The sequence below is a fragment of the Rana temporaria genome, chromosome 6 (genome assembly GCF_905171775.1).
Source record: "Rana temporaria chromosome 6, aRanTem1.1, whole genome shotgun sequence".
In the NCBI taxonomy this organism is placed as follows: Eukaryota; Metazoa; Chordata; class Amphibia; order Anura; family Ranidae; genus Rana; species Rana temporaria.
In genome coordinates this window covers 100,444,662-100,457,169 of record NC_053494.1, presented here as the reverse complement: position 1 = coordinate 100,457,169, position 12,508 = coordinate 100,444,662, and positions in this window count along the sequence as shown.

The following is a 12,508-nucleotide window of genomic DNA, read 5'->3' as shown; positions in this document are numbered from 1 at the left end:
GAAACACATGTTACAGGGCATTTACAGGCAGCCTTGAAACGCCCCTGGGTGGGGTGGGCATACCATAGCACTCACACCAACATGTCTAGGGGGGTTACAGTACTAGTTGCTAAATCTACTCCTTTTGAGCTGGTATCGATGATATCGGATCGGCAGGGTAGATACCTCTTTATACATGCCATTGTGGGGGGTTCCCCTATACTGATTCTAGCTAGCTACATCCCCCCACCTTACAGATCAGATGTGGTGACGGAGGGCCTTGCTTACATGGCTCAGTACCATTCACTGCCGGCGGTGTGGCTGGGGGACTTCAATAACACAATGACCCCGTCACTGGATCGCCCTATGCGGGCTGACCCTGGTCCGAACGAGCCATTACACACTAGATTATGCCGTACGTTGAAGGAGTTTGCCCTTATTGACATCTGGCGACACAATAACCCCACGACCAGAGCATACACATGTTATTAGGCAAGCCACAACACAATGTCCAGGATAGATTACATTCTCGTATCCAGGGTTCTGATGCCTAAGGTTACGGGCTCGGGGTTTGCCCCCAGGATCCTGTCTGACCACTCCCCGTGCTGGATGATGGCGTCTCTTCGTGTGGCCCCCCCAGAACGCATTTGGAGACTTAATCCCCACTGGTTGTCGGTCCTTACAGACCATGACTCCATAACTAGAGAGTTAGTTAGCCAGTAACGTCACGTGACTGGCGTCGAGTAGTGATGTCGACGCGTTTTGCCGTACGCTATGGCGTAGCTTAGAAGAAGCTACGCCATAGCGCACGGCGAAACGTCACTACCCGACACCAGTCACGTGACGTTACTGTCGGTGTGTTGCGGACAGGGACGGAGGAAGAGACGGGATCGCTGCCATCTTCGGAGGTAGCTACAGAAGGCTGACACCATCCTAAAAGTTGAATTGGACACTTGACGCATCAAAGGACCATCCAGACTTCTATGAGCAAACACGTATGGGACGATTGATCATCTGGTATACTATTGCCATCCATGCTGCATTAACGCGGCCAAGCCAACATTCCATACCTAAGGTCGGTAAATGTTATGCAATATACTTGGATGGCCTGAGACATATATACCTTGATGTCCACCAACGGCTCGGTAATGTACTAATAATTTGCCATCCACAATACCAGCACAGCTCAATTGAATCTGTTACATATAGTCCAGTATGCGTTAACCCAGTGTCATTAATTCCATGAACAAGTATGTGATTGCCTTCATACCAACGGTGTAGTCTGGGGCCAACTTGCATATAGCTATCCACTATATACAGTGCACTATTTAGTAAAGCACCCCCAGTGATTTACTTGGAGGATACTCAGTTGCTTAATTGCACAGCACAGTTTAACCCCTTGATGCTTTTGACAACAACAGATATTGCAATATTCTGAAAAAAAAATTCTTCCTTTGGTTTTCAAATTATCTACGAGGAATCTTAAACATACAACTTCTTCTAGGATCCAAGTCATCTTGATCATTACGATCACATCTAATCATTATACCACCCCTCTGCCTTCCCTCCCCTCCCCCCTCCCCCCCTCCCCACTTCTTTTCCCACACACCAGACTCAGTCACCAGTTATTGCACCATTTGACTTAACCGGGTTGCGATACATAGCGTGGTATAGCTAATTACTGACTATTACCACCTAACAACCCATTTCTTTCTCTATTACAGATATGAAATGAACCTATTACTTTTCCTCAATATATACGGTGCATGTCACTGGTGCCTGATACATCTAATAACGTCCGGACAGGTGTTGTTGTTACATGTTGTCTTTTGTGAGTCTTTTGTCAGTTATTTTTGTATCCACATAGCTTTTTTTGCAGCTATATGAATTTTTATACCAACTTTCTACCAGAGTCTGTACATATATAAAAATATTTTCTATTTTTGATACTACCATTAAATAATTTGTATCAATTTACCTCTGATCATTTATTGTTGCCATAAGTAACCCCTTCCTACATTTCGGTCTTCAGTTAGATCATTTCCCCATCCCCATACCTTTTCCTCTATATTTGTTTTCACATAACATTACGGTTACAGCAACTAACCATCACTTGATGAGTGATCAATTATAGATTATTCATAATCTATAAATACTCCAACATTAGTGGTTTAACTTGCATTCCCCTTCCCCATTTTCCCAATTTCTGATATTACGACACATGACATTGCTGAGGCGATTGCCCAATTAGCCAAATCGAAAGCACCAGGTCTGGACGGACTCCCTTTGGAATTCTATGGTACATACTCTGATATACTAACCCCCAAACTAAAGGACCTGTATCAATCTATCTTTAATACAAACATACTCCCTGAATCTATGCAAGAAGCCCAGATTATAGTACTCCTTAAACCTGGGAAGGACCCCCACTACCCTGAATCTTACCGGCCAATTTCGCTACTATAGGTGGATATAAAATTTTTAGCTAAAATATTAGCAACTAGGTTGAATACTGCCATATTGTCACTTATTCACATGGACCAAACAGGGTTCATGCCGGGCAAGAACACCGCCTTGAATATTAGGCGGGTTGTACATGAACATTCAGGCGCGACACGATAACTCAGGGACCAGGGTGGTGGTGGCATTGGATACGGCTAAGGCCTTTGACTCAGTTGAGTGGCCTTACCTATGGGAATGTCTGCATAACTATGGCTTTGGACCGCATTTCATAAAATGGGTGCAACTCCTATACCAGACCCCCAAGGCGAGAATCTTTGTTAATGGATGGCTCTCAGAGCGATTTCCTCTGGAAAGGGGTACTCTTCAGGGATGTCCACTCTCCCCTTTGCTGAACGCCTTGGCTGCTGAGCCATTGGCTATCACTATTAGAGCACACCCTGATATTCAGGGCTTGCATCGGGGAAACACAGTCGACAAGATAGGCCTTTATGCTGACGATACTATCCTATACCTGGCAGATCAGGGTCCATCACTGCAAACAGCGCTACGACTTATCGAACAAATGGGTGGCTATTCGGGACTGCGCATTAACTGGGACAAGTCCCAAATTCTCCCCATAGATGTCTCCCCCCCCCCCATGTGGTGACCCCTCCACTGCTGCTCTCCAGAGTGTCCAGGATTAGATACCTAGGAGTTGAGGTCACCAGGACACTAACAGACTATACACCTCTGAATGTGGCACCGCTGTTTGACATGATCAAACTTAAAACGCAAACGTAGGCTAGATTACCCTTAGGGGTGATGGGGCGCATAAATATCATAAAAATGATTATTTTGCCCAAAATCTTATACATGGTGTGGCACGCCCCTCTATACATTCCCTTAAAAATCTTCAAGCAAATGGAAGCTATTCTGAATTCCTTCGTGTGGGGGAGTGGTAGACACAAACTTGCCTGGCACATTTTAAAGAACCCAACGGATATGGGAGATGTTTCCCTCCCGGACCTCCATGAATATTATCTGGCCTCGCAGCTCTCTCACCTATTTCACTTTAACACTTCAGAACTTCAATGCTATAGGGCTTTGGTTTGCGACAAACCCGGGCACCCGGCGCACACACCCCTTCAGGCAATCCTTTGTGGTAAACAAACACAAAAACAGGCCTCGAGGTATAACTCAGGGATGTTACAGAACCACCAACAGATTTGGGAAATATCCATTAAAAAACAGAATATTGGTAAATTTTATTCCCACACCCCATTGTGGCTTAACAGCCATATGCCAGAGCTAGCGGGGGTCCCCGACTCGGTGGTGTGGGCCAGACACGGAATAATATACTTGCACCAAGTCCTATCAAGCCCAGGGCTCAAGCAGTTTCAGGCACTTAGAGAGGAATTTTCGCTCCCACAGCAATTAGCATTTAAATACCTGGAGCTCCGGCATGCACTTCGTACCCAGCTGCCGTCTCTAGAGGTGGAGGCAGAGCCCCCGCCGGTACTAGATATTGTCATGGGGAGTGATCCCTCCAAACTTATCTCGCACCTATACCGCACCATTAGACATCGGGGTACAGTAGCCGTTACTCAGAAATCTAAGATGGCCTAGGAGCGGGACGTAGGCCCAATAGAGAGTGCAGATTGGGATGAGATACTAGAGGGGACCAAGACTGCATCACCTAAACTGTCAGATAGACTGACGCAACTTTACATTGTTCACAAATTCCAACGCATACCCGATCCGACCTGTCATCTGTGTCAGTCCACGAGTGGCACATTTTACCATCTCATTTGGAGTTGTCCAAATATTCAGACTTCCTGGACGCAGGTTGTCCGCTTTCTGCACGACAATATGGGGTCCCCTGTGGTACTTGACCCTAAGCTGTGTATTCTGGGGCTGATTCCGGACGTAGAGGTGGATAAATATCACACAATTTTCATATCGGAAACCTTATTCTTAGCTCGAAAAGTAATTGCGCAGAGATGGATGCAGGTCCTGCCCCCCAGTCTACCGATGTGTAAAAAGGCTGTTAATGACACCTTGCCATTCAAGAAGCTGATCTACCCACACAGGGGCGCCACACAAAAGTTTTCCAAGGTTTGGGACAGATGGCTAGGGGATGGGGAGGCGTGTGTCTGATTGTTCCGTACCCGGAGGTTGTTCCATATTAAAATGTTCCTTGGCCCTCGTGAACATGTGAATGTATGACTAGAGGTATATGAGTAAACAAAATGAGCATGCATTTCACCGTATGACACTGTATTTTTATTGACAAATGTGTTTGACTTGTTTTATATTATGTGCTTTGAAAGAATAAAGTTGTTTTTTCCAAGCAAAAAAAAAAAACACGCATGCTCAGAATCAAGTCGACGCATGCTTGGAAGCATTGAACTTCGTTTTTTTTCAGCACATCGTTGTGTTTTACGTCAGCGCGTTCTGACACGATCGTTTTTTTAACCGATGGTGTGTAGGCACATCAGACCATCAGTCAGCTTCATCGGTTAACCGATGACAACGGTCCTTCAGACAGTTCTCATCGGATGGACTGATCGTGTGTACGAGGCCTTAATGTTTGTTATTAGCTTGTTCTGCTGTTGGGTATGCTGGAGGCAAGCATTCGTTTCTTTTAGGCTCTGGCAACCCCTTTTTGATTAACTGTAGTATTTAGAAAAGCCTTAAATACATCATCCATATTCCAAAAACAATGGGCCAAATTCCCAAAAACGTAGCCTAACTTAACTTTCAGCAGTTAAGTTACACAGGCGTTAAATTTCTACCTAAGTGCCCGATCTTCAAAGCACTTACCTAGAAATTACACGCCGTGTAACTTAAGTGCCTCCGTCACAAGGCGGTCCTCCTCTCCGGGGGGCGATTACAATTTAAATGAGGCGCGCTCCCACGCCGGCCGTACTGCGCATGCGTGTGACATAATTTTCCCGACGTGCAGCGCGCGAACGTAATTTACGCCGGGCTTTGTGGATTGCGACGGGACAATAAAGTTGCGACGGGTGAAAAAAAAAATACGCGCCGGGAAAAAAAAAAAAAATTTACAGCGTCGCTCGGCATGCATTCCTGAGAGGGAGAACTCCATGCCAATTTTCAAATAAAAAACAAACCGGCATGGGTTCCCCCCCCAGGAGCATACCAGGCCCTTAGGTCTGGTATGGGTTGTAAGGAGACCCCCCTACGCCGAAAAATCGACGTAGGGGGTCCCCCTACAATCCATACCAGACCCGTATCCAAAGCACGCTACCCGGCCGGCCAGGAATGGGAGTGGGGACGAGCGAGCGCCCCCCCCTCTTGAGCCGTACCAGGCCGCATGCCCTCAACATGGGGGGGTTGGGTGCTCTGGGGCAGGGGGACGCACTGCGGGCCCCCCCACCCCAGAGCACCCTGTCCCCATGTTGATGAGGACAGGACCTCTTCCCGACAACCCTGGCCGTTGGTTGTCGGGGTCTGCGGGCGGGGGCTTATCGGAATCTGGGAGTCCCCTCAAATAAGGGGGCCCCCAGATACCGGCCCCCCACCCTAAGTGAATGGATATGGGGTACATTGTACCCCTACCCATTCACCTGGAGGCAAAGTGATAGTTATTAAACACACAACACAAGGGTTTTTAAAATCATTTATTAGTCTGCTCCGGAGGCCCCCCCTGTCTTCTTTAGCTCTAATACCAGGGGGGGCTTCTTCTTCCGCTCTCCGGGGGTCTTCTCCGCTCTCCGGGGGGGGGCTTCTTCCGCTCTCCGGGGGTCTTCTTCTATCTTCGCCGCTCTCTGCTGTTGACTCGGCGCACCCCGGTTCTTCTCCAGCTGTCCGGTGCCTTCTCCTTCAGCGCTGGCTGCCTGCTATCTTCGTGTGTTAGCTCAATTACTAGCAGGCAGCCAGCGCGGTCTTCTGTGACGTCATCTTCTTCTCTTCTCTTCTTCTCCCTTCTTCCGATGTTGACCCGACGCTTCTTCTCACTGCAATGATGAAAGCGCGCCTTGCATCCCATTTATATAGGCCTCACCGTCCCATCATGCTCCGGTAGGTACCCAGTGCGCCCCCCTGCCCCAGAGCACCCAACCCCCCCATGTTGAGGGCATGCGGCCTGGTACGGCTCAGGAGGGGGGGGGGGGCTCGCTCGTCCCCACTCCCATTCCTGGCCGGCCGGGTAGCGTGTTTGGATACGGGTCTGGTATGGATTGTAGGGGGACCCCCTACGTCGATTTTTCATCATGCTCCTCGTCATCCCCCTGTTCCTGGCATCCCACTGGGATGACAAGGAGCATGGTGATGACAGGCGACACTAGGTGGCATCACAGCATTATGGCTGTGTGTGAGGTCATCACGGGCAGCTGGTAGCAGGGATGTTGGGGCGCCCTTGTTCAGGGTGTGACGTCACGGGAATCGGATGCTGTCAGCAAGGATGCACAGTACCTCGAGACTGGCTCGCCGATGATCGCGCTGCTCTGCAGGTGACAGGTCTTCCACACTACAGCCGTCCACCCTGGAGGAGAAGTCAAGGAGCTGCTCAGCATTATCCTCGCTCTGCACATGGTACTTAGTAGGAGATTCGCAGAGCGCGGGAGAAGGGGAGGAGCCGATGGAGGGGAGCACATGGATCTTCTCATCCACTGACGAAACAACAATTGGATGATCGAGGTTACAACAAGCTCCCAGTGCCTCCTCCTCTTCCTCCACAGGACTGCGTGGCGGCAAGGACTACTGTAAACTGTTACACATTTGACTGAGTGCAGGGGGAGACGGGGAGTGGATCGGGCGGAACGGGATGGTGGGCACTTATAGCAAGCGGCTGCTGGGGGCCCCTGGCCAGCTTGGGGCCCCAAGCAGTTGCTTGCTTTGCCTGTCCTGTTCCGACGGGCCTGTCTGGGATCAGGAGAGAGTTACCACACCGCCAAGACAGTCCACATCAAACTCAGTATAGAATGAATGCAAAGGAGGAACTCATAGGCCCCTTTCACACAGGTGCCTCCACTAAGTGGAATCCGCTTGGTCAGAGGGGGATCTCTCCACTGTTCCACGCTGAGCAGGCGGATGACAGGTCCCTGTCTGCTCCACTATATAGAGCGGACACGGACACAGTCCCGCTCTCCTCTATGGAGCAATCGGATGGAAACGGACCACCTGCCATCCAATACAATCCACCAGACTGATGGGAAATAAGACCACCATCTGTCTGTTTTTGGCAGACAGGATTGGATGGACATGTGTCCACTGACATTCACCGCTCCATAAAAGAGACTGGAGGGTCCGATCAGGTCCGCCTGAAAAACTGACAGATGGACCAGATCAGAGAGCTTGTGTGAAGGGGCCTTATAGTGTAGTAGTTTAAAACGTCACAGTTTAATAACGGTAAAACTACTTACATTAATCAGTTTATTGTAAGTTTAACCACTTCCCGCCCGGTCAATAGTGAATTGACGTCTGGGAAGTAGTTTAGTTATCCTGACTGGACGTCTATTGACGTCCTGCAGGATAACAGCCGCCGCGTGCCCGGGGGGGCGCGCATCGCAGCGATTGGTAATGCGGCGTGTCAGTCTGACACACCGCTACACTGATCTCGGTAAAGAGCCTCCGGCAGAGGCTCTTTACCAGATGATCAGCTGCGTCCAATAACGGCTGATCACAATGTAAACAGGAAGAGCCTCTGAATGGTTTTTCCTCGCGTCTGACAGATGCGAGTACAGGAGAGCCGATCGGCTGCTCTCCTGACAGGGGGGTATGTGCTGATAGTTTATCAGTGCAGCCCCCCCTCAGATCACTGCACAGGACCACCAGCATGCCGCCCAGGACCACCAGGGATGGGCATCCACACTGGACCACCAGGTATGCCCCCTAGACCACCAGGGAATGCCAATCAATGCCCAGGCAGCTGCCAACCAGTGCCCACTCAAAATCCCTGCCAGTGCCACCAGGGTATCCATCAGTGCTGCATATTAGTGCCACATGTCAGTGCCCATTAGTGCCCATCAGTGCCAAGTATCGATGGCCATCAGTGTCCAGCAGTGCCGTCTATCAGTGCCTATCAGTGCCACCTATCAGTGCCCATCAGTGCCGCCTATCAATGCAACCCATGAGTACCCACAATTGCAGATTTTCAGTGCCCATCAATGTCACCTATCAGTGCCAATCAGTGCCCACCAGTGCCACCCATGAGTGCCCATCAGTGCCGCCTATCAATGTCCATCAGTGCTGCATATAAGTAACACCCAACAGTGCCGCCTACCAGTGCCCATCAGTGCCCATCGTCAGTGCCACCTCATTGGCGCCGCCTCATCGGTGCTGCCTTATCAGTGCCCGTCAGTGCCACCTTATCAGTGCCCATCAGTGAAGGAGAAAACATACTTATTTACAACGTTTTATAACAGAAAAAAAAGAAAAACATAATTTTTTTTCAAAATTTCCGTTCTTTTTTTATTTATATAGCAAAAAATAAAAACCCCAGAGGCGATCAAATACCACCAAAAGAAAGCTCTATTTGTGGGAACAAAATTATAAAAATTCTGTTTGGGTACAGTGTAGCATGACCACGCAATTGTCATTTAAACAGCGACAGCACAGAAAGTTGAAAATTGGCTTGGGCATGAAGGGGCGTAAGAGCATGGTATTGAAGTAGTTAAACTGTTTTTAAGTAGCTTTACCTTTAAAAAATGCTGAAGTTTTAAACTACTACACAATGAGTTCTTTCTTCGCTTTCATTCTGTACTGAGTTTGATGTGGACTGCCTTGGCTGTGTGGCTGTGTGGCTGTGTGGCTGTGTGGTTGTGTGGTTGTGTGGCTGTGTGGCAACTCTCTCCTGATCCCAGGTCATGGCATCCATCCATCCCAGTGGGATTTTTACATAAAGTGCAGCCAGACCTCCATCTCTGAGGTCTTACCAGCTGGGGTGTGCACCTGTTAAAAATAAAAAGGAGAAAAATTGCGCCAAATATATGATATATGTAATTGATCCAATGTTTGCACAGATGGAAGATAAGTTTGATATACACCCAGTGGCTAAATTACAAGAGGGTTTTACCATCACCTTGTGGAAAACATGCTTACCAGATAGTAAGACAAGTGAACAGGTGATTATCATAAAATGAGGAAAGGTGTCTCTAAATGGAAACACTAACAGCGCTCTGGTAAAAGATTGTAATAAATCTAAAATTACCCCTCTGCTTATGGTGATAAATAATCACCCTTGGTGAGAGCTAGGGATGAGCTCCGCGTTCGATTCGAACGTATGTTCGAATCGAACATCGGTCGTTCGATCGTTCGTCGAAAATCGAACAAAACGGGTCGTTCGCGCCAAATTCGAATGACACAAAACGTCCCATAATTCACTGGGGCGTTGAGCGCTGATGATTGGCCAAGCATGCTGTATGTCCCGCATGCTTGGCCAATCACAGCGCTCAAAAAACGAAGAGCCATAATTGGCCAAAGCCAGGGTGGCTTTGGCCAATTATGGCTCAGGGGGATTAGTACACGCCCCCCACTATAAAAGGCAGCCTGCACGGCTGCCTAGTGTAGTGTGTTGGCGGTTCTAGAGAAGATCAGTCAGTCAGACAGAGAGAGATAGAGAGATAGAGACACAGTGTCTTAACCAGATAGATAGATAGATAGATAGATAGATAGATAGATAGATAGATAGATAGATAGATAGATAGATAGAGTAGTTAAAAGTACAGTTTGTAGAGAATATATTCACATCCTTAGGCGTTGTCAATATATTTATAAACTGTACAGCTCAGCTAGTTTATCTATTAGTATCTGTCAGGCAGGAGATTGTTCTACATGCAGCGCTCTAACGTGTTGTATTGCCTGCATTAGGGATTTACTTTAAATATAATTATTCTGTGTTATTTAACGTGTGCTAGTTAATTGCACACACAGACGCATTACCTGTTACTGCACGTGTGCAATTTATTTGCACAAAAGCGCAGTCGCTGTTAATGCAACTGGGCTATTGAATTGCACAGAAACGCAGTCGCTATTACTGCGTGCGTGCTGTTTAATAGCAACTAAAGGCAGTTGGTGTCACTGCGTGCGTGCTGTTAAATCGCATTTGACCGCAGTCGCTATTACTGCGTGCGTGCTGTTTAATAGCAACTAAAGGCAGTTGGTGTCACTGCGTGCGTGCTATTAAATCGCATTTGACCGCAGTCGCTATTACTGCGTGCGTGCTGTTTAATAGCAACTAAAGGCAGTTGGTGTCACTGCGTGCGTGCTGTTAAATCGCATTTGGCCGCAGTCGCTATTACTGCGTGCGTGCTGTTTAATAGCAACTAAAGGCAGTTGGTGTCACTGCGTGCGTGCTGTTAAATCGCATTTGACCGCAGTCGCTATTACTGCGTGCGTGCTGTTTAATAGCAACTAAAGGCAGTTGGTGTCACTGCGTGCGTGCTGTTAAATCGCATTTGGCCGCAGTCGCTATTACTGCGTACGTGCTGTTTAATAGCAACTAAAGGCAGTTGGTGTCACTGCGTGCGTGCTGTTAAATCGCATTTGACCGCAGTCGCTATTACTGGGTGCGTGCTGTTTAATAGCAACTAAAGGCAGTTGGTGTCACTGCGTGCGTGCTGTTAAATCGCATTTGACCGCAGTCGCTATTACTGCGTGCGTGCTGTTTAATAGCAACTAAAGGCAGTTGGTGTCACTGCGTGCGTGCTGTTAAATCGCATTTGACCGCAGTCGCTATTACTGCGTGCGTGCTGCTTAATAGCAACTAAAGGCAGTTGGTGTGACTGCGACTATTTTGTTACTTTACACTTGAGCCAAGTCGCTCTTACTGTGTGGTTGCTGTTTAATACCATCTGAACGCAGTTGGTGTGACAGCGACTATTTTGTTACTTTACACTTGAGCCAAGTCGCTCTTACTGTGTGGTTGCTGTTTAATTCCATCTGAACGCAGTTGGTGTGACAGCGACTATTTTGTTACTTTACACTTGAGCCAAGTCGCTCTTACTGTGTGGTTGCTGTTTAATACCATCTGAACGCAGTTGGTGTGACAGCGACTATTTTGTTACTTTACACTTGAGCCAAGTCGCTCTTACTGTGTGGTTGCTGTTTAATACCATCTGAACGCAGTTGGTGTGACAGCGACTATTTTGTTACTTTACACTTGAGCCAAGTCGCTCTTACTGTGTGGTTGCTGTTTAATACCATCTGAACGCAGTTGGTGTGACAGCGACTATTTTGTTACTTTACACTTGAGCCAAGTCGCTCTTACTGTGTGGTTGCTGTTTAATACCATCTGAACGCAGTTGGTGTGACATCGACTATTTTGTTACTTTACACTTGAGCCAAGTCGCTCTTACTGTGTGGTTGCTGTTTAATACCATCTGAACGCAGTTGGTGTGACAGCGACTATTTTGTTACTTTACACTTGAGCCAAGTCGCTCTTACTGTGTGGTTGCTGTTTAATACCATCTGAACGCAGTTGGTGTGACATCGACTATTTTGTTACTTTACACTTGAGCCAAGTCGCTCTTACTGTGTGGTTGCTGTTTAATACCATCTGAAAGCAGTTGGTGTGACAGCGACTATTTTGTTACATAACACTTTAGCCAAGTCGCTCTTACTGTGTGGTTGCTGTCTAATACCATCTGAACGCAGTTGGTGTGACTGCGACTATTTTGTTACTTTACACTTGAGCCAAGTCGCTCTTACTGTGTGGTTGCTGTTTAATACCATCTGAACGCAGTTGGTGTGACAGCGACTATTTTGTTACATAACACCTGAACGCATAACTATGGCTGGAAGGACAAAGAGAGGCAGAGAGTCACGAGGGCAAGCAGGCTCTGCATCTAGAGGTAACGCTGGTGATGGATGTGGTGCATCCTCTTCAGCACGTGGCCGTGGCCGCTCGTCCTTCTTTTCGGGAGCTGGCCGTGTTGAGCCTCAACATGCTGAGAAATTAGTTGAGTGGATGACCAAGCCGTCCTCATCCTCCTCATCCTCTCTCACACAGACTGATTATAGTTTGTCTGGCAAAGCAGCTGCCAAGGCGTCCTCTACCCTCTGCACAATGGGATCACACAATCCTTCCCTAGTCCCACCGTGTCCTCCTGAGGAGTCCCCCGAA